At 38.6% G+C, this 4,317-nt stretch overlaps 1 non-coding gene across 1 annotated transcript; it reads right to left on the bottom strand.

Annotated features, from left to right (window-relative positions):
- Window positions 1-271: 271 nt before the first annotated feature.
- Window positions 272-378, bottom strand: LOC120243171. Its single transcript, XR_005531238.1, has one exon. It is a non-coding gene; the product is annotated as a U6 spliceosomal RNA (small nuclear RNA).
- Window positions 379-4,317: the final 3,939 nt, after the last annotated feature.

Genomic DNA, 4,317 nt, shown 5'->3' on the forward strand with positions numbered 1-4,317 from the left:
TTTCAAAAAAAAATCTTTGTTGCACAATAGATCGATAGTTGCCAGACTATGATTTCACATACTAGGAAAATTACCAAAATTTTGGGGGGAATTGACATAGAGTTGTCAAATATTTTCTCTTGCCAATTAAAGACACTACAAGGAGAAAAAATCCCCTAGAATCTATTGTCAGAATTATTTCATGAAAGAATGTTTTGGGGTTAATACATAAGTTAATCAATATGATTTGCTGATTTAGTTTTTTTGGTTTTCTGCTTATATCCTACTTTTTCTGTCCAGGTTCCATACCAAGCTTTTGGATGTCATCCTTGTGCAGGAGCCATGCAAACTTTCTCTGGATCCTTTCAATTTTAGCAGATGTGCTGCTAAAGTGAACACCATATCAATCTTTTAAATGACATCTTTCAGGGGCACCTGGGTGGCTCAGTCGGTTGAGCATCTGATTCTTGATTTTGGCTCAGGTCATGATACAGCTTCATGGATTGGAGCCCTGCATTGGGCTCTGTGCTGGCAGCTTGGGGCCTGCTTGGGATTCTCTCTGTCTCTCTGTCTCTCTCTCTCTCTCTGTCTCTCTCACTGCCCCTCCCCCATTCACACTGTCTCTTTCTCAAAATAAATAAACTTTTAAAAAAGACGTCTTTAGGGGCACCTGGGTGGTTCAGTTGGTTAAGCGTCCAGCTTCGGCTCCAGTCATGATCTCTCAGTTCATGGGTTCGAGCCCGGAGTTGGGCTCTGTGCTGATTGCTAGCTCAGAGCCTGGAGTCTGTCTTTGGATTCTGTATCTCCCTCTCTCTCTGACCCTCCCCTGCTCACACTGTCTCTCTCTCTCTCTCTCTCAAAAATAAATTTAAAAAAAATTTTTAACATCTTTAAAAATAAAATAAATGACAACATCTTTCAGTACTTTCATTGAAGATGAGTGATTAAAACCCTGGAATCTGAAGCAGAATGCCTGTGCTGAAATCCCAATTTGGCTGCTTACTAGCTGTGTGACCTTGGGCATGTTACTTAGCCTTCCTGTATCTTAGTTACATCATCTGTAATATAGTACTATTAATAGTATCTACCTTAGAGGGCTGTTGCAAAGATTATGAGTTAAAATATATAAAGCACTTATAACATTGCCTTGTAAAGTTGTATTATATAAGTACTTGCTATTATTGCCAATCTGTGTATATCTGACAATGTCCATATTTTGTCCTCATTCTTGAATTATAGTTCAGTTAAGCATGGAATTCTATGTTGAGCAGTATTGCCTACCAGCATTTTCAAGATATTACTTCATATTCTTGCGTCTCTCACTGCGGATGAGAAGTTTGTTTTTTCTTATGGGTAACAATCACTTTTCTCTCTGATTTGCTTTTAAAGTTTTTCTCTGTACAGTTGATGTTCTGTGGTTATATTATTCTGTGTCCGTGTGTGGATTTAATTTCATTTTTTCTAGCTCAAACTTCATTTTGCCTCTTCAAATAGAAGATTCACATCTTTCTTAAATTATAGAAAATTGTCAATCATTGCATAAGTTACAATTAGATTCTGCTGCAAGTGACCTTAAAAAACAACTCTAAATCAAAGTGCTTCATACAAGATGGAAGTTTATTTCTTTTTCACACAGATTAGGCTATCCAGGTGGTATTTGATGGTGTCAGGGGCTCAGGGGCCCTATAATTTTATTCTACCATTCATCCACAGAAAGTAGATTCTCTAATCAAACTTAATACCATCAGCATTTCAGCTACTAGGAAGGAAAAAATGGAAAATCCTACCTCCTCCTTTTAAGGACATTTCTGGAAGTTGTACATGCTGTTTTAGCTATATCCCAGAACATAGTTGTATGGCTAATCCAGGTATAGGGGAAACTGGGAAACATTGTCTTCACAATGGGCAGCCAAGTTCTCAGCTCAAAATGGGGGATTCTATGAAAAAGGCAGAGGGGCAGATTAGTTATTGGGAACAGGTAGTGTCTACCATAGCCATTTTTATTGCAGATTTCTCTCATATTCCCTCTATTGTGTCCTTCTGGAACACTTAGTAATGTTCTATTCTCTGTGCCTCTTTCTTTTTAATATTTCTTTTTATCTTTTTGTGTTTCATTCTGTGAGATTTCTTCAACTCTCTCCCAACTTTCTTTTAAGCTATGTTTAGTCTACTGAAATAAGTTTTTTATTTTTTGTTTTATCTACTGAGTTAAGTTTTAAAAAATGATATGTATTTTTTATCTTTAGAATTTTTATAGCTTTTATTCCCTGAAATATGCCTCTTATTTTTTGGGCTGTTCTGGTTTTTCTGTATCGTGTTTATTCTTTTATGTCCTGAATCATTTAAGCTTAGTTATTTTACAGTCTCTTTGCTCTCTTGTCCATTATCCTTGGGGCATGAATTCTGCTATCTCCCTCCCCTGAAAGATGGGTACATTTTTTCCATCTCTTAGGTATTGCTTTCCATCCTCTCTTGTCTCCTGTACCCAGGGTGGTAAAGGGGCAGTATTATATTTGTCTCTTGTCTAAACTCGGGTCCTTCATGTTTCTCTGATTCTTCTGGTTCTTTGGTTATCAGGTTTTCTGTTGCAACCGTGGTTTATGTTTTCTGCACTACTACTCAAGAATACATGCTTGGGTCCCATTTTGTGCACAGGTTCGTTTCAGAGGTGTGTTGTCTAGGTGGTAATCAGTTTGTTTCACTCCCTACCTTGCAGTCTAATGAGAGAGAGGTTCTAGAATCCTTTTCTTTTTTTTTCTCTTAAATTTTTTTTAAATATTTTATTTATTTCTAGGAGAGAGAGAGACAGCGTGAGCAGGGGAGGGTCAGAGAGAGAGGGAGTCACAGACTCTGAAACAGGCTCCAGGCTCTGAGCTGGCAGTCAGCACAGAGCCCGACACGGGGCTCGAACCCACGAACCGCGAGATCATGACCTAAGCGAAAGTCGGACGCTTAACCGACTAAGCCACCCAGGCGCCCCTCTAGAATCCTTTTCATAGCAGCAAAACTCTTCTGGAATCCTGGCTCTATGCTCAGCTCCAGTTCTACTGCACCTGGGACCTTAACCCCCATTGCAGCTCCTAAGCTCAGCTTCTGATTCCACTTCTCCAGGGGCCTCTGTAGGCTTACCTCTTAATCACCACTTATTAGCATTCTCTTTCTTTTTGGCACTTGAGGATTGCTATGTCTTGTTTTATTGTTTAGTTGTATACTTCAAAGGTTTTTGTCACATTTCATCCAAGCTTTGTCTGTGTAGGAATGATGGGGGCTTCCCACATCAACTTAGTCCATCATATTGATAAGAAGTCTAACACAGAGCCCTAAATTTTTTTAATGTTTATTTTTTTTTTTTTGAGAGAAAGAGAGCCCCTAAGGGTAGGGGCAGAGAGAGAGGGAGACACAGAATCCAAAGCAGACTCTAGGCTCTGAGCTGTCAGCACAGAGCCCAACACAGGGGGCTCGAACCCACGGACCATGAGATCATGACCTGAGCCAAAGGTGGACACTTAACCGACAGAGCCACCCAGGCGCCCCTAATAAAGAGCATTTTAAATCCCAAAAAGCAATAAAGTGACAATCTCTTAACAAAAGTTTTGAAGTATTTTCTTTGATACTACTTACGCTGTCCTTGTTTTTCCATTTGTCATGGGCCAGCACTGCCCTGTGCATCGACATTTGGGAGCCTTGGGAGGCTTAGGTTCTGGCCCTGGCTTTGCTGCTTGTTAACTACAAACTGCCAGGGGGATGGGAGGGACTCCTTCAGTTCTCTGAGCCTATTATTAGCTGTAAGATTGGTATTATTATTTGCCCTGTATCATAAGATTATTATAAAGATCCAATGAGATAAAAGATTGGAAAATGCTTTAAACCTTAAAACATACATATATGGTATTATTAATTAATAGCATTGTTAAGGACTGAAAGCCATTATTAGCACATTTGCTAAGATATTTTAAAAATATTAAATTTTATGAAGAACCATGTGTTTTTGTTGTTGTTGTTGTTTGGTTCTCTTTGGTAAACAGAAAAAACAACACTCAACCCTGGTAAAAGCTATAATTCCATGAAAATACCTAATAATGGAACTGCTTGAAAGCATTCAAATATTCTTGTGAAACTTGAGAGCACTATTTGTATCAACAGGCAGTTATAACTTTAATAGACTATGGAATTCATTGTGGAGAGACACACCCTAGCAATTAAAAAAAAAGAAAGAAAAGACAAAAAGAGAATTGAAACTGGGAATCATCAGTGCATTTTGTTGTTACGTGTTTTCATAAGCAGTGGATACTGTTTTGTAAAGAACCATAAGCTTTTTTAAGTGCAGAAAGCATGTCC

Source organism: Hyaena hyaena, unplaced genomic scaffold, assembly GCF_003009895.1.
Source record: "Hyaena hyaena isolate Hyena2069 unplaced genomic scaffold, ASM300989v1 scaffold_332, whole genome shotgun sequence".
Taxonomy (NCBI): domain Eukaryota; kingdom Metazoa; phylum Chordata; class Mammalia; order Carnivora; family Hyaenidae; genus Hyaena; species Hyaena hyaena.